We start from the raw sequence: 27,935 nt of genomic DNA on the forward strand, positions 1-27,935 counted from the left end.
CATTACCTGAAAGTATCATCCAGTTTGGGTGAAAAAATATTTGCTGAGATTTCTGGAGATTCCTAATTTTAGGAAGCCTGGCAACCCCTTTCCATGAAAGTGTTTCCCGCCAGTAACTGCTTAGGGCTACATCAAGAGGAAACAAAACGTAGAGATAGAACTTGAAACTACTTTATTGTGTCAAGTTTCAAGAAGCTAGCACAAACCCTGTTGGATTTAGAGTTCCAAATACATCTATCAATATAGGAGAAAACAGAGTGAAACCTAAAAATTCAAAGTGTTACTGGAAACGAACGCTTCAACATAGAAGAACGAAATTTGGGGAACCAAGTCGCCTTAGTGTACTGATCATTACCTGAAAGTATCATCCAGTTTGGGTGAAAAAATATTTGCTGAGATTTCTGGAGATTCGTAATTTTAGGAAGCTTGGCAACCCCTTTCCATGAAAGTGTTTCCCGCCAGTAACTGCTTAGGGCTACATCAAGAGGAAACAAAACGTAGAGATAGAATGTGAAACTACTTTATTGTGTCAAGTTTCAAGAAGCTAGCACAAACCGTGTTGGATTTAGATTTCCAAATACATCTATCAATATAGGAGAAAACAGAGTGAAACCTAAAAATTCAAACTGTTACTGGAAACGAACGCTTCAACATAGAAGAACGAAATTTGGGGAACCAAGTCGCCTTAGTGTACTGATCATTACCTGAAAGTATCATCCAGTTTGGGTGAAAAAATATTTGCTGAGATTTCTGGAGATTCGTAATTTTGGGAAGCCTGGCAACCCCTTTCCATGAAAGTGTTTCTCGCCAGTCACTGCTTAGGGCTACATCAAGAGGAAACAAAACATAGAGATAGAACGTGAAACTACTTTATTGTGTCAAGTTTCAAGAAGCTAGCACAAACCGTGTTGGATTTAGAGTTCCAAATACATCTATCAATATAGGAGAAAACAGAGTGAAACCTAAAAATTCAAACTGTTACTGGAAACGAACGCTTCAACATAGAAGAACGAAATTTGGGGAACCAAGTCGCCTTAGTGTACTGATCATTACCTGAAAGTATCATCCAGTTTGGGTGAAAAAATATTTGCTGAGATTTCTGGAGATTCGTAATTTTGGGAAGCCTGGCAACCCCTTTCCATGAAAGTGTTTCTCGCCAGTCACTGCTTAGGGGTACATCAAGAGGAAACAAAACGTAGAGATAGAACGTGAAACTACTTTATTGTGTCATGTTTCAAGAAGCTAGCACAAACCGTGTTGGATTTAGAGTTCCAAATACATCTATCAATATAGGAGAAAACAGAGTGAAACCTAAAAATTCAAACTGTTACTGGAAATGAACGCTTCAACATAGAAGAACGAATTTGGGGAACCAAGTCGCCTTAGTGTACTGATCATTACCTGAAAGTATCATCCAGTTTGGGTGAAAAAATATTTGCTGAGATTTCTGGAGATTCGTAATTTTGGGAAGCCTGGCAACCCCTTTCCATGAAAGTGTTTCTCGCCAGTCACTGCATTGGGCTACATCAAGAGGAAACAAAACATAGAGATAGAACGTGAAACTACTTTATTGTGTCATGTTTCAAGAAGCCAGCACAAACCGTGTTGGATTTAGAGTTCCAAATACATCTATCAATATAGGAGAAAACAGAGTGAAACCTAAAAATTCAAACTGTTACTGGAAACGAACGCTTCATCATAGAAGAACGAAATTTGGGGAACCAAGTCGCCTTAGTGTACTGATCATTACCTGAAAGTATCATCCAGTTTGGGTGAAAAAATATTTGCTGAGATTTCTGGAGATTCGTAATTTTAGGAAGCTTGGCAACCCCTTTCCATGAAAGTGTTTCCCGCCAGTAACTGCTTAGGGCTACATCAAGAGGAAACAAAACGTAGAGATAGAACGTGAAACTACTTTATTGTGTCAAGTTTCAAGAAGCTAGCACAAACCCTGTTGGATTTAGAGTTCCAAATACATCTATCAATATAGGAGAAAACAGAGTGAAACCTAAAAATTCAAACTGTTACTGGAAACGAACGCTTCAACATAGAAGAACGAAATTTGGGGAACCAAGTCGCCTTAGTGTACTGATCATTACCTGAAAGTATCATCCAGTTTGGGTGAAAAAATATTTGCTGAGATTTCTGGAGATTCGTAATTTTGGGAAGCCTGGCAACCCCTTTCCATGAAAGTGTTTCTCGCCAGTCACTGCATTGGGCTACATCAAGAGGAAACAAAACATAGAGATAGAACGTGAAACTACTTTATTGTGTCATGTTTCAAGAAGCCAGCACAAACCGTGTTGGATTTAGAGTTCCAAATACATCTATCAATATAGGAGAAAACAGAGTGAAACCTAAAAATTCAAACTGTTACTGCAAACGAACGCTTCAACATAGAAGAACGAAATTTGGGGAACCAAGTCGCCTTAGTGTACTGATCATTACCTGAAAGTATCATCCAGTTTGGGTGAAAAAATATTTGCTGAGATTTCTGGAGATTCGTAATTTTAGGAAGCTTGGCAACCCCTTTCCATGAAAGTGTTTCCCGCCAGTAACTGCTTAGGGCTACATCAAGAGGAAACAAAACGTAGAGATAGAACGTGAAACTACTTTATTGTGTCAAGTTTCAAGAAGCTAGCACAAACCGTGTTGGATTTAGAGTTCCAAATACATCTATCAATATAGGAGAAAACAGAGTGAAACCTAAAAATTCAAACTGTTACTGGAAACGAACGCTTCAACATAGAAGAACGAAATTTGGGGAACCAAGTCGCCTTAGTGTACTGATCATTACCTGAAAGTATCATCCAGTTTGGGTGAAAAAATATTTGCTGAGATTTCTGGAGATTCGTAATTTTGGGAAGCCTGGCAACCCCTTTCCATGAAAGTGTTTCTCGCCAGTCACTGCTTAGGGCTACATCAAGAGGAAACAAAACATAGAGATAGAACGTGAAACTACTTTATTGTGTCAAGTTTCAAGAAGCTAGCACAAACCGTGTTGGATTTAGAGTTCCAAATACATCTATCAATATAGGAGAAAACAGAGTGAAACCTAAAAATTCAAAGTGTTACTGCAAACGAATGCTTCAACATAGAAGAACGAAATTTGGGGAACCAAGTCGCCTTAGTTTACTGATCATTACCTGAAAGTATCATCCAGTTTGGGTGAAAAAATATTTGCTGAGATTTCTGGAGATTCGTAATTTTAGGAAGCTTGGCAACCCCTTTCCATGAAAGTGTTTCCCGCCAGTAACTGCTTAGGGCTACATCAAGAGGAAACAAAACGTAGAGATAGAACGTGAAACTACTTTATTGTGTCAAGTTTCAAGAAGCTAGCACAAACCCTGTTGGATTTAGAGTTCCAAATACATCTATCAATATAGGAGAAAACAGAGTGAAACCTAAAAATTCAAACTGTTACTGGAAACGAACGCTTCAACATAGAAGAACGAAATTTGGGGAACCAAGTCGCCTTAGTGTACTGATCATTACCTGAAAGTATCATCCAGTTTGGATGAAAAAATATTTGCTGAGATTTCTGGAGATTCGTAATTTTAGGAAGCTTGGCAACCCCTTTCCATGAAAGTGTTTCTCGCCAGTCACTGCTTAAGGCTACATCAAGAGGAAACAAAACATAGAGATAGAACGTGAAACTACTTTATTGTGTCAAGTTTCAAGAAGCTAGCACAAACCGTGTTGGATTTAGAGTTCCAAATACATCTATCAATATAGGAGAAAACAGAGTGAAACCTAAAAATTCAAACTGTTACTGGAAACGAACGCTTCAACATAGAAGAACGAAATTTGGGGAACCAAGTCGCCTTAGTGTACTGATCATTACCTGAAAGTATCATCCAGTTTGGGTGAAAAAATATTTGCTGAGATTTCTGGAGATTCGTAATTTTGGGAAGCCTGGCAACCCCTTTCCATGAAAGTGTTTCTCGCCAGTCACTGCTTAGGGCTACATCAAGAGGAAACAAAACATAGAGATAGAACGTGAAACTACTTTATTGTGTCAAGTTTCAAGAAGCTAGCACAAACCGTGTTGGATTTAGAGTTCCAAATACATCTATCAATATAGGAGAAAACAGAGTGAAACCTAAAAATTCAAACTGTTACTGGAAACGAACGCTTCAACATAGAAGAACGAAATTTGGGGAACCAAGTCGCCTTAGTGTACTGATCATTACCTGAAAGTATCATTCAGTTTGGGTGAAAAAATATTTGCTGAGATTTCTGGAGATTCGTAATTTTAGGAAGCTTGGCAACCCCTTTCCATGAAAATGTTTCTCGCCAGTTACTGCTTAGGGCTACATCAAGAGGAAACAAAACGTAGAGATAGAACGTGAAACTACTTTATTGTGTCAAGTTTCAAGAAGCTAGCACAAACACTGTTGGATTTAGAGTTCCAAATACATCTATCAATATAGGAGAAAACAGAGTGAAACCTAAAAATTCAAAGTGTTACTGGAAACGAACGCTTCAACATAGAAGAACGAAATTTGGGGAACCAAGTCGCCTTAGTGTACTGATCATTACCTGAAAGTATCATCCAGTTTGGGTGAAAAAATATTTGCTGAGATTTCTGGAGATTCGTAATTTTGGGAAGCCTGGCAACCCCTTTCCATGAAAGTGTTTCTCGCCAGTCACTGCTTAGGGCTACATCAAGAGGAAACAAAACGTAGAGATAGAACGTGAAACTACTTTATTGTGTCATGTTTCAAGAAGCTAGCACAAACCGTGTTGGATTTAGAGTTCCAAATACATCTATCAATATAGGAGAAAACAGAGTGAAACCTAAAAATTCAAACTGTTACTGGAAATGAACGCTTCAACATAGAAGAACGAATTTGGGGAACCAAGTCGCCTTAGTGTACTGATCATTACCTGAAAGTATCATCCAGTTTGGGTGAAAAAATATTTGCTGAGATTTCTGGAGATTCGTAATTTTGGGAAGCCTGGCAACCCCTTTCCATGAAAGTGTTTCTCGCCAGTCACTGCATTGGGCTACATCAAGAGGAAACAAAACATAGAGATAGAACGTGAAACTACTTTATTGTGTCATGTTTCAAGAAGCCAGCACAAACCGTGTTGGATTTAGAGTTCCAAATACATCTATCAATATAGGAGAAAACAGAGTGAAACCTAAAAATTCAAACTGTTACTGCAAACGAACGCTTCAACATAGAAGAACGAAATTTGGGGAACCAAGTCGCCTTAGTGTACTGATCATTACCTGAAAGTATCATCCAGTTTGGGTGAAAAAATATTTGCTGAGATTTCTGGAGATTCGTAATTTTAGGAAGCTTGGCAACCCCTTTCCATGAAAGTGTTTCTCGCCAGTTACTGCTTAGGGCTACATCAAGAGGAAACAAAACGTAGAGATAGAACGTGAAACTACTTTATTGTGTCAAGTTTCAAGAAGCTAGCACAAACCGTGTTGGATTTAGAGTTCCAAATACATCTATCAATATAGGAGAAAACAGAGTGAAACCTAAAAATTCAAACTGTTACTGGAAACGATCGCTTCAACATAGAAGAACGAAATTTGGGGAACCAAGTCGCCTTAGTGTACTGATCATTACCTGAAAGTATCATCCAGTTTGGGTGAAAAAATATTTGCTGAGATTTCTGGAGATTCGTAATTTTGGGAAGCCTGGCAACCCCTTTCCATGAAAGTGTTTCTCGCCAGTCACTGCTTAGGGCTACATCAAGAGGAAACAAAACATAGAGATAGAACGTGAAACTACTTTATTGTGTCAAGTTTCAAGAAGCTAGCACAAACCGTGTTGGATTTAGAGTTCCAAATACATCTATCAATATAGGAGAAAACAGAGTGAAACCTAAAAATTCAAAGTGTTACTGCAAACGAACGCTTCAACATAGAAGAACGAAATTTGGGGAACCAAGTCGCCTTAGTGTACTGATCATTACCTGAAAGTATCATCCAGTTTGGGTGAAAAAATATTTGCTGAGATTTCTGGAGATTCGTAATTTTAGGAAGCTTGGCAACCCCTTTCCATGAAAGTGTTTCCCGCCAGTAACTGCTTAGGGCTACATCAAGAGGAAACAAAACGTAGAGATAGAACGTGAAACTACTTTATTGTGTCAAGTTTCAAGAAGCTAGCACAAACCGTGTTGGATTTAGAGTTCCAAATACATCTATCAATATAGGAGAAAACAGAGTGAAACCTAAAAATTCAAACTGTTACTGGAAACGAACGCTTCAACATAGAAGAACGAAATTTGGGGAACCAAGTCGCCTTAGTGTACTGATCATTACCTGAAAGTATCATCCAGTTTGGGTGAAAAAATATTTGCTGAGATTTCTGGAGATTCGTAATTTTGGGAAGCCTGGCAACCCCTTTCCATGAAAGTGTTTCTCGCCAGTCACTGCATTGGGCTACATCAAGAGGAAACAAAACATAGAGATAGAACGTGAAACTACTTTATTGTGTCATGTTTCAAGAAGCCAGCACAAACCGTGTTGGATTTAGAGTTCCAAATACATCTATCAATATAGGAGAAAACAGAGTGAAACCTAAAAATTCAAACTGTTACTGCAAACGAACGCTTCAACATAGAAGAACGAAATTTGGGGAACCAAGTCGCCTTAGTGTACTGATCATTACCTGAAAGTATCATCCAGTTTGGGTGAAAAAATATTTGCTGAGATTTCTGGAGATTCGTAATTTTAGGAAGCTTGGCAACCCCTTTCCATGAAAGTGTTTCCCGCCAGTAACTGCTTAGGGCTACATCAAGAGGAAACAAAACGTAGAGATAGAACGTGAAACTACTTTATTGTGTCAAGTTTCAAGAAGCTAGCACAAACCGTGTTGGATTTAGAGTTCCAAATACATCTATCAATATAGGAGAAAACAGAGTGAAACCTAAAAATTCAAACTGTTACTGGAAACGAACGCTTCAACATAGAAGAACGAAATTTGGGGAACCAAGTCGCCTTAGTGTACTGATCATTACCTGAAAGTATCATCCAGTTTGGGTGAAAAAATATTTGCTGAGATTTCTGGAGATTCGTAATTTTGGGAAGCCTGGCAACCCCTTTCCATGAAAGTGTTTCTCGCCAGTCACTGCTTAGGGCTACATCAAGAGGAAACAAAACATAGAGATAGAACGTGAAACTACTTTATTGTGTCAAGTTTCAAGAAGCTAGCACAAACCGTGTTGGATTTAGAGTTCCAAATACATCTATCAATATAGGAGAAAACAGAGTGAAACCTAAAAATTCAAAGTGTTACTGCAAACGAATGCTTCAACATAGAAGAACGAAATTTGGGGAACCAAGTCGCCTTAGTGTACTGATCATTACCTGAAAGTATCATCCAGTTTGGGTGAAAAAATATTTGCTGAGATTTCTGGAGATTCGTAATTTTAGGAAGCTTGGCAACCCCTTTCCATGAAAGTGTTTCCCGCCAGTAACTGCTTAGGGCTACATCAAGAGGAAACAAAACGTAGAGATAGAACGTGAAACTACTTTATTGTGTCAAGTTTCAAGAAGCTAGCACAAACCGTGTTGGATTTAGAGTTCCAAATACATCTATCAATATAGGAGAAAACAGAGTGAAACCTAAAAATTCAAACTGTTACTGGAAACGAACGCTTCAACATAGAAGAACGAAATTTGGGGAACCAAGTCGCCTTAGTGTACTGATCATTACCTGAAAGTATCATCCAGTTTGAATGAAAAAATATTTGCTGAGATTTCTGGAGATTCGTAATTTTAGGAAGCTTGGCAACCCCTTTCCATGAAAGTGTTTCTCGCCAGTCACTGCTTAAGGCTACATCAAGAGGAAACAAAACATAGAGATAGAACGTGAAACTACTTTATTGTGTCAAGTTTCAAGAAGCTAGCACAAACCGTGTTGGATTTAGAGTTCCAAATACATCTATCAATATAGGAGAAAACAGAGTGAAACCTAAAAATTCAAACTGTTACTGGAAACGAACGCTTCAACATAGAAGAACGAAATTTGGGGAACCAAGTCGCCTTAGTGTACTGATCATTACCTGAAAGTATCATCCAGTTTGGGTGAAAAAATATTTGCTGAGATTTCTGGAGATTCGTAATTTTGGGAAGCCTGGCAACCCCTTTCCATGAAAGTGTTTCTCGCCAGTCACTGCTTAGGGCTACATCAAGAGGAAACAAAACATAGAGATAGAACGTGAAACTACTTTATTGTGTCAAGTTTCAAGAAGCTAGCACAAACCGTGTTGGATTTAGAGTTCCAAATACATCTATCAATATAGGAGAAAACAGAGTGAAACCTAAAAATTCAAACTGTTACTGGAAACGAACGCTTCAACATAGAAGAACGAAATTTGGGGAACCAAGTCGCCTTAGTGTACTGATCATTACCTGAAAGTATCATCCAGTTTGGGTGAAAAAATATTTGCTGAGATTTCTGGAGATTTGTAATTTTAGGAAGCTTGGCAACCCCTTTCCATGAAAGTGTTTCCCGCCAGTAACTGCTTAGGGCTACATCAAGAGGAAACAAAACGTAGAGATAGAACGTGAAACTACTTTATTGTGTCAAGTTTCAAGAAGCTAGCACAAACCGTGTTGGATTTAGAGTTCCAAATACATCTATCAATATAGGAGAAAACAGAGTGAAACCTAAAAATTCAAACTGTTACTGGAAACGAACGCTTCAACATAGAAGAACGAAATTTGGGCAACCAAGTCGCCTTAGTGTACTGATCATTACCTGAAAGTATCATCCAGTTTGGGTGAAAAAATATTTGCTGAGATTTCTGGAGATTCGTAATTTTGGGAAGCCTGGCAACCCCTTTCCATGAAAGTGTTTCTCGCCAGTCACTGCTTAGGGCTACATCAAGAGGAAACAAAACATAGAGATAGAACGTGAAACTACTTTATTGTGTCAAGTTTCAAGAAGCTAGCACAAACCGTGTTGGATTTAGAGTTCCAAATACATCTATCAATATAGGAGAAAACAGAGTGAAACCTAAAAATTCAAAGTGTTACTGGAAACGAACGCTTCAACATAGAAGAACGAAATTTGGGGAACCAAGTCGCCTTAGTGTACTGATCATTACCTGAAAGTATCATCCAGTTTGGGTGAAAAAATATTTGCTGAGATTTCTGGAGATTCGTAATTTTAGGAAGCTTGGCAACCCCTTTCCATGAAAGTGTTTCCCGCCAGTAACTGCTTAGGGCTACATCAAGAGGAAACAAAACGTAGAGATAGAACGTGAAACTACTTTATTGTGTCAAGTTTCAAGAAGCAAGCACAAACCCTGTTGGATTTAGAGTTCCAAATACATCTATCAATATAGGAGAAAACAGAGTGAAACCTAAAAATTCAAACTGTTACTGGAAACGAACGCTTCAACATAGAAGAACGAAATTTGGGGAACCAAGTCGCCTTAGTGTACTGATCATTACCTGAAAGTATCATCCAGTTTGGGTGAAAAAATATTTGCTGAGATTTCTGGAGATTCGTAATTTTAGGAAGCTTGGCAACCCCTTTCCATGAAAGTCTTTCTCGCCAGTCACTGCATTGGACTACATCAAGAGGAAACAAAACATAGAGATAGAATGTGAAACTACTTTATTGTGTCATGTTTCAAGAAGCCAGCACAAACCGTGTTGGATTTAGAGTTCCAAATACATCTATCAATATAGGAGAAAACAGAGTGAAACCTAAAAATTCAAAGTGTTACTGGAAACGAACGCTTCAACATAGAAGAACGAAATTTGGGGAACCAAGTCGCCTTAGTGTACTGATCATTACCTGAAAGTATCATCCAGTTTGGGTGAAAAAATATTTGCTGAGATTTCTGGAGATTCGTAATTTTAGGAAGCTTGGCAACCCCTTTCCATGAAAGTGTTTCCCGCCAGTAACTGCTTAGGGCTACATCAAGAGGAAACAAAATGTAGAGATAGAACGTGAAACTACTTTATTGTGTCAAGTTTCAAGAAGCTAGCACAAACCGTGTTGGATTTAGAGTTCCAAATACATCTATCAATATAGGAGAAAACAGAGTGAAACCTAAAAATTCAAACTGTTACTGGAAACGAACGCTTCAACATAGAAGAACGAAATTTGGGGAACCAAGTCGCCTTAGTGTACTGATCATTACCTGAAAGTATCATCCAGTTTGGGTGAAAAAATATTTGCTGAGATTTCTGGAGATTCGTAATTTTGGTAAGCCTGGCAACCCCTTTCAATGAAAGTGTTTCTCGCCAGTCACTGCTTAGGGCTATATCAAGAGGAAACAAAACATAGAGATAGAACGTGAAACTACTTTATTGTGTCAAGTTTCAAGAAGCTAGCACAAACCGTGTTGGATTTAGAGTTCCAAATACATCTATCAATATAGGAGAAAACAGAGTGAAACCTAAAAATTCAAAGTGTTACTGCAAACGAACGCTTCAACATAGAAGAACGAAATTTGGGGAACCAAGTTGCCTTAGTGTACTGATCATTACCTGAAAGTATCATTCAGTTTGGGTGAAAAAATATTTGCTGAGATTTCTGGAGATTCGTAATTTTAGGAAGCTTGGCAACCCCTTTCCATGAAAGTGTTTCTCGCCAGTTACTGCTTAGGGCTACATCAAGAGGAAACAAAACGTAGAGATAGAACGTGAAACTACTTTATTGTGTCAAGTTTCAAGAAGCTAGCACAAACCCTGTTGGATTTAGAGTTCCAAATACATCTATCAATATAGGAGAAAACAGAGTGAAACCTAAAAATTCAAAGTGTTACTGGAAACGAACGCTTCAACATAGAAGAACGAAATTTGGGGAACCAAGTCGCCTTAGTGTACTGATCATTACCTGAAAGTATCATCCAGTTTGGGTGAAAAAATATTTGCTGAGATTTCTGGAGATTCGTAATTTTAGGAAGCTTGGCAACCCCTTTCCATGAAAGTGTTTCTCGCCAGTCACTGCTTAAGGCTACATCAAGAGGAAACAAAACATAGAGACAGAACGTGAAACTACATTATTGTGTCAAGTTTCAAGAAGCTAGCACAAACCGTGTTGGATTTAGAGTTCCAAATACATCTATCAATATAGGAGAAAACAGAGTGAAACCTAAAAATTCAAACTGTTACTGGAAACGAACGCTTCAACATAGAAGAACGAAATTTGGGGAACCAAGTCGCCTTAGTGTACTGATCATTACCTGAAAGTATCATCCAGTTTGGGTGAAAAAATATTTGCTGAGATTTCTGGAGATTCGTAATTTTGGGAAGCCTGGCAACCCCTTTCCATGAAAGTGTTTCTCGCCAGTCACTGCTTAGGGCTACATCAAGAGGAAACAAAACATAGAGATAGAACGTGAAACTACTTTATTGTGTCAAGTTTCAAGAAGCTAGCACAAACCGTGTTGGATTTAGAGTTCCAAATACATCTATCAATATAGGAGAAAACAGAGTGAAACCTAAAAATTCAAACTGTTACTGGAAACGAACGCTTCAACATAGAAGAACGAAATTTGGGGAACCAAGTCGCCTTAGTGTACTGATCATTACCTGAAAGTATCATCCAGTTTGGGTGAAAAAATATTTGCTGAGATTTCTGGAGATTTGTAATTTTAGGAAGCTTGGCAACCCCTTTCCATGAAAGTGTTTCCCGCCAGTAACTGCTTAGGGCTACATCAAGAGGAAACAAAACGTAGAGATAGAACGTGAAACTACTTTATTGTGTCAAGTTTCAAGAAGCTAGCACAAACCGTGTTGGATTTAGAGTTCCAAATACATCTATCAATATAGGAGAAAACAGAGTGAAACCTAAAAATTCAAACTGTTACTGGAAACGAACGCTTCAACATAGAAGAACGAAATTTGGGGAACCAAGTCGCCTTAGTGTACTGATCATTACCTGAAAGTATCATCCAGTTTGGGTGAAAAAATATTTGCTGAGATTTCTGGAGATTCGTAATTTTGGGAAGCCTGGCAACCCCTTTCTATGAAAGTGTTTCTCGCCAGTCACTGCTTAGGGCTACATCAAGAGGAAACAAAACATAGAGATAGAACGTGAAACTACTTTATTGTGTCAAGTTTCAAGAAGCTAGCACAAACCGTGTTGGATTTAGAGTTCCAAATACATCTATCAATATAGGAGAAAACAGAGTGAAACCTAAAAATTCAAAGTGTTACTGGAAACGAACGCTTCAACATAGAAGAACGAAATTTGGGGAACCAAGTCGCCTTAGTGTACTGATCATTACCTGAAAGTATCATCCAGTTTGGGTGAAAAAATATTTGCTGAGATTTCTGGAGATTCGTAATTTTAGGAAGCTTGGCAACCCCTTTCCATGAAAGTGTTTCCCGCCAGTAACTGCTTAGGGCTACATCAAGAGGAAACAAAACGTAGAGATAGAACGTGAAACTACTTTATTGTGTCAAGTTTCAAGAAGCTAGCACAAACCCTGTTGGATTTAGAGTTCCAAATACATCTATCAATATAGGAGAAAACAGAGTGAAACCTAAAAATTCAAACTGTTACTGGAAACGAACGCTTCAACATAGAAGAACGAAATTTGGGGAACCAAGTCGCCTTAGTGTACTGATCATTACCTGAAAGTATCATCCAGTTTGGGTGAAAAAATATTTGCTGAGATTTCTGGAGATTCGTAATTTTAGGAAGCTTGGCAACCCCTTTCCATGAAAGTCTTTCTCGCCAGTCACTGCATTGGACTACATCAAGAGGAAACAAAACATAGAGATAGAATGTGAAACTACTTTATTGTGTCATGTTTCAAGAAGCCAGCACAAACCGTGTTGGATTTAGAGTTCCAAATACATCTATCAATATAGGAGAAAACAGAGTGAAACCTAAAAATTCAAAGTGTTACTGGAAACGAACGCTTCAACATAGAAGAACGAAATTTGGGGAACCAAGTCGCCTTAGTGTACTGATCATTACCTGAAAGTATCATCCAGTTTGGGTGAAAAAATATTTGCTGAGATTTCTGGAGATTCGTAATTTTAGGAAGCTTGGCAACCCCTTTCCATGAAAGTGTTTCCCGCCAGTAACTGCTTAGGGCTACATCAAGAGGAAACAAAACGTAGAGATATAACGTGAAACTACTTTATTGTGTCAAGTTTCAAGAAGCTAGCACAAACCGTGTTGGATTTAGAGTTCCAATTACATCTATCAATATAGGAGAAAACAGAGTGAAACCTAAAAATTCAAACTGTTACTGGAAACGAACGCTTCAACATAGAAGAACGAAATTTGGGGAACCAAGTCGCCTTAGGGTACTGATCATTACCTGAAAGTATCATCCAGTTTGGGTGAAAAAATATTTGCTGAGATTTCTGGAGATTCGTAATTTTAGGAAGCTTGGCAACCCCTTTCCATGAAAGTGTTTCCCGCCAGTAACTGCTTAGGGCTACATCAAGAGGAAACAAAACGTAGAGATAGAACGTGAAACTACTTTATTGTGTCAAGTTTCAAGAAGCTAGCACAAACCCTGTTGGATTTAGAGTTCCAAATACATCTATCAATATAGGAGAAAACAGAGTGAAACCTAAACATTCAAACTGTTACTGGAAACGAACGCTTCAACATAGAAGAACGAAATTTGGGGAACCAAGTCGCCTTAGTGTACTGATCATTACCTGAAAGTATCATCCAGTTTGGGTGAAAAAATATTTGCTGAGATTTCTGGAGATTCGTAATTTTAGGAAGCTTGGCAACCCCTTTCCATGAAAGTGTTTCTCGCCAGTCACTGCTTAAGGCTACATCAAGAGGAAACAAAACATAGAGATAGAACGTGAAACTACTTTATTGTGTCAAGTTTCAAGAAGCTAGCACAAACCGTGTTGGATTTAGAGTTCCAAATACATCTATCAATATGGGAGAAAACAGAGTGAAACCTAAAAATTCAAACTGTTACTGGAAACGAACGCTTCAACATAGAAGAACGAAATTTGGGGAACCAAGTCGCCTTAGTGTACTGATCATTACCTGAAAGTATCATCCAGTTTGGGTGAAAAAATATTTGCTGAGATTTCTGGAGATTCGTAATTTTGGGAAGCCTGGCAACCCCTTTCAATGAAAGTGTTTCTCGCCAGTCACTGCTTAGGGCTACATCAAGAGGAAACAAAACATAGAGATAGAACGTGAAACTACTTTATTGTGTCAAGTTTCAAGAAGCTAGCACAAACCGTGTTGGATTTAGAGTTCCAAATACATCTATCAATATAGGAGAAAACAGAGTGAAACCTAAAAATTCAAAGTGTTACTGCAAACGAACGCTTCAACATAGAAGAACGAAATTTGGGGAACCAAGTCGCCTTAGTGTACTGATCATTACCTGAAAGTATCATTCAGTTTGGGTGAAAAAATATTTGCTGAGATTTCTGGAGATTCGTAATTTTAGGAAGCTTGGCAACCCCTTTCCATGAAAGTGTTTCTCGCCAGTTACTGCTTAGGGCTACATCAAGAGGAAACAAAACGTAGAGATAGAACGTGAAACTACTTTATTGTGTCAAGTTTCAAGAAGCTAGCACAAACCCTGTTGGATTTAGAGTTCCAAATACATCTATCAATATAGGAGAAAACAGAGTGAAACCTAAAAATTCAAAGTGTTACTGGAAACGAACGCTTCAACATAGAAGAACGAAATTTGGGGAACCAAGTCGCCTTAGTGTACTGATCATTACCTGAAAGTATCATCCAGTTTGGGTGAAAAAATATTTGCTGAGATTTCTGGAGATTCGTAATTTTAGGAAGCTTGGCAACCCCTTTCCATGAAAGTGTTTCTCGCCAGTCACTGCTTAAGGCTACATCAAGAGGAAACAAAACATAGAGACAGAACGTGAAACTACTTTATTGTGTCAAGTTTCAAGAACCTAGCACAAACCGTGTTGGATTTAGAGTTCCAAACACATCTATCAATATAGGAGAAAACAGAGTGAAACCTAAAAATTCAAACTGTTACTGGAAATGAACGCTTCAACATAGAAGAACGAAATTTGGGGAACCAAGTCGCCTTAGTGTACTGATCATTACCTGAAAGTATCATCCAGTTTGGGTGAAAAAATATTTGCTACGATTTCTGGAGATTCGTAATTTTGGGAAGCCTGGCAACCCCTTTCCCTGAAAGTGTTTCTCGCCAGTCACTGCATTGGGCTACATCAAGAGGAAACAAAACATAGAGATAGAACGTGAAACTACTTTATTGTGTCATGTTTCAAGAAGCTAGCACAAACCGTGTTGGATTTAGAGTTCCAAATACATCTATCAATATACGAGAAAACAGAGTGAAACCTAAAAATTCAAACTGTTACTGGAAACGAACGCTTCAACATAGAAGAACGAAATTTGGGGAACCAAGTCGCCTTAGTGTACTGATCATTACCTGAAAGTATCATCCAGTTTGGGTGAAAAAATATTTGCTGAGATTTCTGGAGATTCGTAATTTTGGGAAGCTTGGCATCCCCTTTCCATGAAAGTGTTTCTCGCCAGTCACTGCATTGGACTAAATCAAGAGGAAACAAAACATAGAGATAGAATGTGAAACTACTTTATTGTGTCATGTTTCAAGAAGCCAGCACAAACCGTGTTGGATTTAGAGTTCCAAATACATCTATCAATATAGGAGAAAACAGAGTGAAACCTAAAAATTCAAACTGTTACTGGAAACGAACGCTTCAACATAGAAGAACGAAATTTGGGGAACCAAGTCGCCTTAGTGTACTGATCATTACCTGAAAGTATCATCCAGTTTGGGTGAAAAAATATTTGCTGAGATTTCTGGAGATTCGTAATTTTGGGAAGCCTGGCAACCCCTTTCCATGAAAGTGTTTCTCGCCAGTCACTGCTTAGGGCTACATCAAGAGGAAACAAATCATAGAGATAGAACGTGAAACTACTTTATTGTGTCAAGTTTCAAGAAGCTAGCACAAACCGTGTTGGATTTAGAGTTCCAAATACATCTATCAATATAGGAGAAAACAGAGTGAAACCTAAAAATTCAAAGTGTTACTGCAAACGAACGCTTCAACATAGAAGAACGAAATTTGGGGAACCAAGTCGCCTTAGTGTACTGATCATTACCTGAAAGTATCATTCAGTTTGGGTGAAAAAATATTTGCTGAGATTTCTGGAGATTCGTAATTTTAGGAAGCTTGGCAACCCCTTTCCATGAAAGTGTTTCTCGCCAGTTACTGCTTAGGGCTACATCAAGAGGAAACAAAACGTAGAGATAGAACGTGAAACTACTTTATTGTGTCAAGTTTCAAGAAGCTAGCACAAACACTGTTGGATTTAGAGTTCCAAATACATCTATCAATATAGGAGAAAACAGAGTGAAACCTAAAAATTCAAAGTGTTACTGCAAACGAACGCTTCAACATAGAAGAACGAAATTTGGGGAACCAAGTCACCTTAGTGTACTGATCATTACCTGAAAGTATCATCTAGTTTGGGTGAAAAAATATTTGCTGAGATTTCTGGAGATTCGTAATTTTAGGAAGCTTGGCAACCCCTTTCCATGAAAGTGTTTCTCGCCAGTCACTGCTTAAGGCTACATCAAGAGGAAACAAAACATAGAGATAGAACGTGAAACTACTTTATTGTGTCAAGTTTCAAGAACCTAGCACAAACCGTGTTGGATTTAGAGTTCCAAACACATCTATCAATATAGGAGAAAACAGAGTGAAACCTAAAAATTCAAACTGTTACTGGAAACGAACGCTTCAACATAGAAGAACGAAATTTGGGGAACCAAGTCGCCTTAGTGTACTGATCATTACCTGAAAGTATCATCCAGTTTGGGTGAAAAAATATTTGCTGAGATTTCTGGAGATTTGTAATTTTAGGAAGCTTGGCAACCCCTTTCCATGAAAGTGTTTCCCGCCAGTAACTGCTTAGGGCTACATCAAGAGGAAACAAAACGTAGAGATAGAACGTGAAACTACTTTATTGTGTCAAGTTTCAAGAAGCTAGCACAAACCGTGTTGGATTTAGAGTTCCAAATACATCTATCAATATAGGAGAAAACAGAGTGAAACCTAAAAATTCAAACTGTTACTGGAAACGAACGCTTCAACATAGAAGAACGAAATTTGGGGAACCAAGTCGCCTTAGTGTACTGATCATTACCTGAAAGTATCATCCAGTTTGGGTGAAAAAATATTTGCTGAGATTTCTGGAGATTCGTAATTTTAGGAAGCTTGGCAACCCCTTTCCATGAAAGTGTTTCTCGCCAGTCACTGCTTAAGGCTACATCAAGAGGAAACAAAACATAGAGATAGAACGTGAAACTACTTTATTGTGTCAAGTTTCAAGAAGCTAGCACAAACCCTGTTGGATTTAGAGTTCCAAATACATCTATCAATATAGGAGAAAACAGAGTGAAACCTAAAAATTCAAACTGTTACTGGAAACGAACGCTTCAACATAGAAGAACGAAATTTGGGGAACCAAGTCGCCTTAGTGTACTGATCATTACCTGAAAGTATCATCCAGTTTGGGTGAAAAAATATTTGCTGAGATTTCTGGAGATTCGTAATTTTGGGAAGCCTGGCAACCCCTTTCCATGAAAGTGTTTCTCGCCAGTCACTGCTTAGGGCTACATCAAGAGGAAACAAAACATAGAGATAGAACGTGAAACTACTTTATTGTGTCAAGTTTCAAGAAGCTAGCACAAACCGTGTTGGATTTAGAGTTCCAAATACATCTATCAATATAGGAGAAAACAGAGTGAAACCTAAAAATTCAAACTGTTACTGGAAACGAACGCTTCAACATAGAAGAACGAAATTTGGGGAACCAAGTCGCCTTAGTGTACTGATCATTACCTGAAAGTATCATCCAGTTTGGGTGAAAAAATATTTGCTGAGATTTCTGGAGATTCGTAATTTTGGGAAGCCTGGCAACCCCTTTCCATGAAAGTGTTTCTCGCCAGTCACTGCATTGGGCTACATCAAGAGGAAACAAAACATAGAGATAGAACGTGAAACTACTTTATTGTGTCATGTTTCAAGAAGCCAGCACAAACCGTGTTGGATTTAGAGTTCCAAATACATCTATCAATATAGGAGAAAACAGAGTGAAACCTAAAAATTCAAACTGTTACTGCAAACGAACGCTTCAACATAGAAGAACGAAATTTGGGGAACCAAGTCGCCTTAGTGTACTGATCATTACCTGAAAGTATCATCCAGTTTGGGTGAAAAAATATTTGCTGAGATTTCTGGAGATTCGTAATTTTAGGACGCTTGGCAACCCCTTTCCATGAAAGTGTTTCCCGCCAGTAACTGCTTAGGGCTACATCAAGAGGAAACAAAACATAGAGATAGAACGTGAAACTACTTTATTGTGTCAAGTTTCAAGAAGCTAGCACAAACCGTGTTGGATTTAGAGTTCCAAATACATCTATCAATATAGGAGAAAACAGAGTGAAACCTAAAAATTCAAACTGTTACTGGAAACGAACGCTTCAACATAGAAGAACGAAATTTGGGGAACCAAGTCGCCTTAGTGTACTGATCATTACCTGAAAGTATCATCCAGTTTGGGTGAAAAAATATTTGCTGAGATTTCTGGAGATTCGTAATTTTGGGAAGCCTGGCAACCCCTTTCCATGAAAGTGTTTCTCGCCAGTCACTGCTTAGGGCTACATCAAGAGGAAACAAAACATAGAGATAGAACGTGAAACTACTTTATTGTGTCAAGTTTCAAGAAGCTAGCACAAACCGTGTTGGATTTAGAGTTCCAAATACATCTATCAATATAGGAGAAAACAGAGTGAAACCTAAAAATTCAAACTGTTACTGGAAACGAACGCTTCAACATAGAAGAACGAAATTTGGGGAACCAAGTCGCCTTAGTGTACTGATCATTACCTGAAAGTATCATCCAGTTTGGGTGAAAAAATATTTGCTGAGATTTCTGGAGATTCGTAATTTTGGGAAGCCTGGCAACCCCTTTCCATGAAAGTGTTTCTCGCCAGTCACTGCATTGGGCTACATCAAGAGGAAACAAAACATAGAGATAGAACGTGAAACTACTTTATTGTGTCATGTTTCAAGAAGCCAGCACAAACCGTGTTGGATTTAGAGTTCCAAATACATCTATCAATATAGGAGAAAACAGAGTGAAACCTAAAAATTCAAACTGTTACTGCAAACGAACGCTTCAACATAGAAGAACGAAATTTGGGGAACCAAGTCGCCTTAGTGTACTGATCATTACCTGAAAGTATCATCCAGTTTGGGTGAAAAAATATTTGCTGAGATTTCTGGAGATTCGTAATTTTAGGAAGCTTGGCAACCCCTTTCCATGAAAGTGTTTCCCGCCAGTAACTGCTTAGGGCTACATCAAGAGGAAACAAAACGTAGAGATAGAACGTGAAACTACTTTATTGTGTCAAGTTTCAAGAAGCTAGCACAAACCGTGTTGGATTTAGAGTTCCAAATACAATTATCAATATAGGAGAAAACAGAGTGAAACCTAAAAATTCAAACTGTTACTGGAAACGAACGCTTCAACATAGAAGAACGAAATTTGGGGAACCAAGTCGCCTTAGTGTACTGATCATTACCTGAAAGTATCATCCAGTTTGGGTGAAAAAATATTTGCTGAGATTTCTGGAGATTCGTAATTTTGGGAAGCCTGGCAACCCCTTTCCATGAAAGTGTTTCTCGCCAGTCACTGCTTAGGGCTACATCAAGAGGAAACAAAACATAGAGATAGAACGTGAAACTACTTTATTGTGTCAAGTTTCAAGAAGCTAGCACATACCGTGTTGGATTTAGAGTTCCAAATACATCTATCAATATAGGAGAAAACAGAGTGAAACCTAAAAATTCAAAGTGTTACTGCAAACGAACGCTTCAACATAGAAGAACGAAATTTGGGGAACCAAGTCGCCTTAGGGTACTGATCATTACCTGAAAGTATCATCCAGTTTGGGTGAAAAAATATTTGCTGAGATTTCTGGAGATTCGTAATTTTAGGAAGCTTGGCAACCCCTTTCCATGAAAGTGTTTCCCGCCAGTAACTGCTTAGGGCTACATCAAGAGGAAACAAAACGTAGAGATAGAACGTGAAACTACTTTATTGTGTCAAGTTTCAAGAAGCTAGCACAAACCGTGTTGGATTTAGAGTTCCAAATACATCTATCAATATAGGAGAAAACAGAGTGAAACCTAAAAATTCAAACTGTTACTGGAAACGAACGCTTCAACATAGAAGAACGAAATTTGGGGAACCAAGTCGCCTTAGGGTACTGATCATTACCTGAAAGTATCATCCAGTTTGGGTGAAAAAATATTTGCTGAGATTTCTGGAGATTCGTAATTTTAGGAAGCTTGGCAACCCCTTTCCATGAAAGTGTTTCCCGCCAGTAACTGCTTAGGGCTACATCAAGAGGAAACAAAACGTAGAGATAGAACGTGAAACTACTTTATTGTGTCAAGTTTCAAGAAGCTAGCACAAACCGTGTTGGATTTAGAGTTCCAAATACATCTATCAATATAGGAGAAAACAGAGTGAAACCTAAAAATTCAAACTGTTACTGGAAACGAACGCTTCAACATAGAAGAACGAAATTTGGGGAACCAAGTCGCCTTAGTGTACTGATCATTACCTGAAAGTATCATCCAGTTTGGGTGAAAAAATATTTGCTGAGATTTCTGGAGATTCGTAATTTTAGGAAGCTTGGCAACCCCTTTCCATGAAAGTGTTTCTCGCCAGTCACTGCTTAAGGCTACATCAAGAGGAAACAAAACATAGAGATAGAACGTGAAACTACTTTATTGTGTCAAGTTTCAAGAAGCTAGCACAAACCGTGTTGGATTTAGAGTTCCAAATACATCTATCAATATAGGAGAAAACAGAGTGAAACCTAAAAATTCAAAGTGTTACTGCAAACGAACGCTTCAACATAGAAGAACGAAATTTGGGGAACCAAGTCGCCTTAGTGTACTGATCATTACCTGAAAGTATCATCCAGTTTGGGTGAAAAAATATTTGCTGAGATTTCTGGAGATTCGTAATTTTAGGAAGCTTGGCAACCCCTTTCCATGAAAGTGTTTCCCGCCAGTAACTGCTTAGGGCTACATCAAGAGGAAACAAAACGTAGAGATAGAACGTGAAACTACTTTATTGTGTCAAGTTTTGTGGCGAGCCGCTTCTGCAGACTGTGGTCGCCATTACAAGATGGCGCTGGCCTTGTGGTGGTCTGTGATAAACAACTCCTTCTTTGGGAGAGTTGGCACATGGTTCTTTGACACCCTACGAGAAAGCTCCACGTGGCAGCTTCGCATTGGGTGTTTGGATACTTTATTAAGGCTGGGAGGGGCTTCTGGGAGATTAGAAGAACTCGGAGATTAGAAGAACTCTCGAGAGCTTGAATAAACAGCTGTAAGAAGATTCCCGGTGTTGCGTCTTCCTTGCGGGCAAGGGGGTCGCGACAAGTGGTGCCGAGACCCGGGAAAATCAAAACTTGCAAGTCGTCAGAGGTGGTGCACTGAACAGTCCCGGTAAGTGGGACCCCACAGTCCCCGTGGGTGGGACCCGACAGTCCCCGTGGGTGGGACACGACAGTCCCGGTGGGCGGGACCTGATAGTCCCGGTTAGTGGGACCCGCAATCAAAGCGGAGTCAGCTCCTCTACAAAGACAGAGAGAGCCTCATATTTTATTGCAGCTGCACTGTGTACTTTTCTTTTGTTTCTGTGTACTTTCGTTTTGTCCTCTGTATCTGTTCTGTTGCTGTGTCATGGGTGTCACATCTTCAAGCCCGCTTCTTCTGGCACTAGACGGCCTGTTACGTTCCAAAGGCCTGAAAGTGAAACATAGTATCTTACAGAGATTTTTGCAGAAAGTAGATGTTGCTGCACCGTGGTTTGCATATTCGGGCAGCCTTACTATGCCTTGTTGGGATAAATTGGGCAAGGATCTTGACTTTGCTTGTGAGCAGGGCATATTGGAGGGTGGGGTGATTCCCCTTTGGAAGATAGTCCGTAGTTGCCTCACAGATGGCAGATGTCATGACGCACTTGCTAAAGGACAGGAGGTTTTAGAAAAGTTACATGAGGAGAAATCGGAGACAGCAGGCAGTGAGATATCTCAGGAGGATGGGAGTGTGCGGAGCGAGAAGCAGGGGAGGAAACGCTTGTATCCAGATCTCAGTGCGCTGCGCACACCCCCATGTGGAAGCGGGTCAGAAGAAGAGGAGGATGAGGAGGAGGAGCTTGGGAGGCTGTCTCGCCAGCTAGGGAGTTTAGCTGCTGGAGAAGGGAACGAAGATAGACCGGGGCTCAAGAAATGTGATCCTCCGGACCCACCGCCGTATGGTGGGGGTGTTTCGGGGAGGGCTTTCCATGCTCAAACATGGAAGGCTGTTAACGCTGAGATGGGTCTTGCTTATCCAGTTTTTCAGGATGAGAATAGGGGAAGATTTTCGGAGCCTTTAGATTTCAAAATTGTGAAGACCCTGGCAGAGTCTGTACGCACTTATGGGGTGGATGCCGCCTTCACATTAACTCAGGTGGAGAGTCTGTCTAGATTCTGTATGACTCCCTCTGATTGGGCTAGCCTTGTTCGGGCTTGTGTTTCTCCGGGCAAGTATTTGGACTGGAGAGCATTTATGCTAGAGGGCGCAATAGAGCAGGCCGCCCAAAACCATGCAGCAGGACATCCTCATTGGGATAAGGACATGCTTTTGGGGCAAGGTAGATTTGCTAATCAACAGACAGGATTCCCTCCTGAGGTATATGATCAAATTAATAACATTTGCATTTGGGCATGGAAGTCACTTCCAAATAGAGGAGAAGTGTCTGGTAATTTGACCAAGATTTTACAAGGCCCTACAGAACCCTTTTCAGATTTCGTAGCAAGGATGGTGGATGCTGCTGGAAAGATTTTTGGGGATCCTGATAGAGCCATGCCCCTTGTTAAGCAATTGGTCTTTGAGCAATGCACCAAGGAATGTAAAGCAGCAATCGCTCCTTATAAGAACAAAGGCATAGAAGTATGGATGAAAGTGTGTAGAGAGATTGGAGGGCCTTTAACTAATGCAGGTCTTGCAGCTGCTGTCCTTCGGATTGCAAAAGGGGGCAATCCTGCCGCCAGAACATGCTTCCATTGTGGTCAACCCGGTCATATCAGACGTGAGTGTCCCAAAAATGTCAATTTTACTGGACCTCCTCACGGTGGCCCTTCCACTGGCCTTCGATCACCGGGATTGTGTCCAAGGTGCAAAAGGGGGAAGCATTGGGCAAAAGAGTGTACATCAGTGAGGGACATCCATGGACAGCTTATTTCAGCTGGGCCAAAAAACGGCCGACGGGGCCCCCGACCCCAGGGCCCGCAAATATATGGGACAGTGGAGAATGTCACACCCGAACCCGAGACATGGCCATCTCTACGCCATCCCATGAAACGCGGAGAGCCACTACAGGTGCCGCGGGATTGGACCTCTGTTCCACCTCCAGACTCGTGTTAACACCTAAGATGGGAGTCCAATTGGTGGAAACTGAGTTCAAAGGGCCTCTACCACCTGGCACTGTAGGTTTGCTAATTGGACGTGCATCTTCCATTTTGCAAGGTCTTCATGTTTTCCCTGGAGTCATAAGTCCTGATACTGTAGGGATAGTAAAGGTTATGGTGGAAGCTCCAAAAGGCATTGTGTCCATCTCCCCAGGAGATCGGATTGCTCAATTACTGGTTTTGCCTAGTTTACATGATCATTTCCCTGCAGACTCAAAGTCACGGACAGGGAATGAGATTGGTACCACCGGAGGGAATTGTGCTTATTTGTCACTAGATATGAGTAATCGCCCTACTTTGGAATTAAGCATAGAAGGTAAATCAATTGTGGGCTTACTTGATACAGGTGCAGATCGTAGCATCATTGCACTTAAGGACTGGTCTAAGGGATGGCCAGTGCAGACTTCTGATCAATCTCTGAGAGGACTTGGATATGCCCAGGCTCCTCAGGTTAGCTGTAGACATCTTTCCTGGAAGGACCCGGAAGGACATCATGGTACTTTTCAGCCTTATGTACTTAATTTACCTATCTCTTTATGGGGCCATGACCTGATGAAAGACATGGGGTTCACTCTTAGTAATGACTATTCCCCAGTGTCCCAACAAATTATGCACAATATGGGGTATAGGCCAGGTTTAGGACTAGGAAAACATTTACAGGGACGTAAGCATCCTGTACAAGGTCATCAAAAGCTTGACAGATTTGGTCTGGGTTTTTCCTAGGGGCCGCTGAGGCTCAAATACCCATAGCATGGCTCACCGAGGAGCCTGTTTGGGTGCCTCAGTGGCCTCTTCCCTCGGTTAAACTGGCAGCAGCCCATGCTCTAGTTAAAGAACAACTTGACTTGGGTCACATCCAACCCTCTACTTCTCCATGGAATACTCCCATATTTGTCATTAGGAAAAAATCAGGGAAGTGGCGCCTACTGCATGATCTACGAGCGGTTAATGCTCAAATGCAACCTATGGGGCCCATTCAGAGAGGGCTGCCTCTGCTCTCTTCTGTTCCTCAAGGCTGGCACATTATTGTTATTGACATTAAAGACTGTTTCTTTTCTATTCCTTTACATCCTAAAGACTCGCAGCGTTTTGCCTTTACCCTTCCCTCGTGTAACCACGAGGAACCAGATCAAAGGTTTGAGTGGATAGTGTTGCCGCAGGGAATGGCTAATAGTCCCACAATGTGTCAGATGTATGTAGGGAAGACACTTGTGCCCCTCAGACAAAAGTACTCCTCCATCAAGATCATTCATTATATGGATGATGTATTATTGGCTGCTAAATCAGAACAAACAGTTCATGAGGCCTATGACGACCTCGTGAAGTTGTTAGCACAATGTGGGCTGCATATAGCACCTGAAAAGGTTCAAACAGGAGATTCTATTAAGTATTTGGGAGCAACAATTGGGTATGACAAATTACAACCACAAAAAATCACCATACGAACTCAGGATCTTCAAACTCTAAATGATTTTCAGAAACTGCTGGGAGATATTAATTGGATACGAGGATATTTACATATTTCTAATGTTGTACTACAGCCTTTGTATGCTACTCTTAAAGGTGATCCAGATCTTACTTCCCCTCGTAGCCTCACCAAAGAGGCTAGAGCGGCCCTTATGACAGTAGAAGAAGCTATACAACATGCCACTTTATGCAGGCTCCAGAGTGATAAACCTTTTCAATTATGTGTGCTTGCCACTATGCGGCAGCCTACTGGAGTACTATGGCAAGATGGACCTTTGCTATGGATACACCCACATGTATCCCCAGGAAAATCCTTAGAATATTATCCTGATGCTGTTGCAGCATTAGCACTTAAAGGGATTCAACAAAGCATTCAATTTTTCGGACAATCACCTTCTTCTCTTATTATACCCTATACTAAAGCTCAACTTAATGTTTTGTGTGCTACTCTAGATAACTGGGCTATTCTATGTTGTTCGTTTCAAGGGGATATTGATAATCATTACCCTTCTCATCCGTTACTCCATTTTGTTAAGGAACATCCTATTATTTTCCCTAAAGTAACTTCATCCAGTCCAATTCCGGGGGCTGTTAATATTTTTACTGATGGTTCCAAGTCTGGAATGGGAGCTTATGTCATTAATGATTCTCCCCCTGTCCAGCATCAATTTGCTCCTGGAAATCCACAATGGGTAGAACTACAAATTGTTATTGAGGTGTTTAAACAGTGTTCTTTTCCTTTTAATCTCATTTCGGACTCCATCTATGTGGTGCAAGCACTAAAAATCCTAGAGGCTGTGGGAGCTATTAGTGATGCCCGTAATGTATCTGCTTACTTTAATCAGCTTCGACGGCTTATCTGTAGCCGCACTGCTCCCTTTTATCCAATGCACATCCGGGCTCACACCTCTCTCCCTGGTCCATTATCACAGGGTAATGCCTGTGCGGACTCAGCCACTCGAGGTCAGTTGATCTGTTTGGCTTCCTCCTTAGAAGAGGCTAAATTGTTTCACCAAAATTTCCATGTTAATGCTTTAACACTGCGCAGGCGTTTTTCCATTTCTAGAGCAGATGCTCGGCAGATAGTATTGCACTGTCCCCATTGTGTCACATTTCTTCATCCCCCTACTTATGGAGTGAACCCACGGGGGTTGAAGCCACTGGTTGTCTGGCAAATGGATGTGACACATATACCTGACTTTGGTAACCTCAAGTATGTCCATGTTTCTGTTGATACGTACTCTGGAGTTATTCATGCTTCTGCGTTATCAAGAAAAAAGACACGTAATGTCATCACTCATTGCCTGAAAGCCTGGGCGGCGTGGGGTGCACCCACGTCCCTTAAGACTGACAATGGACCTGCTTATACTGGCAGACAATTCACGTCCTTTTGTTCTACTATGGGAGTGCGACTTACTCATGGTCTGCCTTACAATCCTCAAGGACAAGGCATTGTTGAGCGTGCTCATCGCACCTTAAAGGAAACTTTACAAAAACAAAAAGGGGGAATAGGAGCTGGACATACTCCTAAAGAATGCTTGTCCTTAGCTCTCTTTACTATTAATTTTTTGAATTTGGATATTCATGGTCGCTCTGCGGCCGATAGACATGTGTTCCCTCAGCCCTCTGTGATTGGCTATGTTAAGTGGAAAGATGTTCTTACGGGCCAATGGAACGGCCCCGACCCCGTGCTGACATGGGCACGAGGATCCGTATGTGTTTTTCCCCAGGATCGCACGGAACCATTGTGGGTCCCTGAACGCCTGACAAGAAGAGTCCTGACGCCAGCTACTCAGCAACAAGAATTACCACAGCAATCCCGTGATGAGGATCTTCATTCTGCTGAGTGCTCTGGCTCTGGTGCTGATGCCGATGACACAGACGACACCAATGCAATGGTGGGCGGTGGCACGGGCTTGGCCAATGCCGATGCCGGTTCACGGTAATTCCAGTGTCCTTCCCACTCTTTTCTCTACCTCGTGTGAGATGTCTGCGCCCTGTGCCTCTCCTAGAGGGGACGTGGAACGCATTTACAATCAATCTCAAGTTAATCTCACAGGAGTGTTTTGTTTTAGCCTTGGGAACGCTCATTGTATCCGTCTTAAGACCAAGAATTTGACTAACTGGGACAATCCATTGCAGTCCAGTCAAGTCTCAGGGAGCATTCTCAGTACTGTATTGGGCCAAGTAGTCTCAGGGGAACAATCAGGCTCAGGAACCTCCGTAAATAGCTCTGCTTTAACCATAACTACCTTGGCTAGTATCTCCGAGGTACTAATTCCAATGCCCCCATATTCTAGTGGACTTCCTTATGCCACTCATTTTAAGGCTTCTCCTTACTGTACCCCTAATCTTGGTTTCCCCCCAACATTCACGCCTTGTCAGGATTATTCTTGGGAGAAACGTCAAGTTGCTAAAGGTTTCTCCCTTTCCCCCTCTCTTAAGAGGTATGTTTATGACTTTAGCAACAGTGCCAACTCCTCTACAGGAGTGGGTTGGTCCTGGTTTCAATGGCTGATTTCCAACACAAAGGGGGCTTCAGCTGATATTTCTGCACTGGCTCAATTGCTGGGAGCCAAAAGTTGGTTGGCTAATGTTTCTGGCACTGTTTACGAGAGTGAGCGAGGTAGTAGACTCACATCTGTTTCGTTCAACTCTCTGTTGGATAATGCCACATTGCCCCCTGCAGCGGTTTGTGTTCAATCTCCGTTCTTACTCCTTTTGGCTAATGACACCTCGTCAGAAATGCTGGATTGTTTTAATGTTAATTGTTTCTTATCTGAATGTTGGGATGGTTCTTCGGCTGTAACAGTGGTTATGAAAATTCCAACCTTTGTTCCAATCCCAGTTATTGCGGACCCTGATAAATTCCCCATTGTTGAGCTACTTAGAGTCCGCAGGGATTTTGGAATCACAGCTGCTATAGTGACAGCCGTGGCGGTATCTGCTGCTGCAGCGGTCGCGGCCGG

Source organism: Spermophilus citellus (assembly GCF_964194105.1).
Source record: "Spermophilus citellus genome assembly, chromosome: 11".
Taxonomy (NCBI): domain Eukaryota; kingdom Metazoa; phylum Chordata; class Mammalia; order Rodentia; family Sciuridae; genus Spermophilus; species Spermophilus citellus.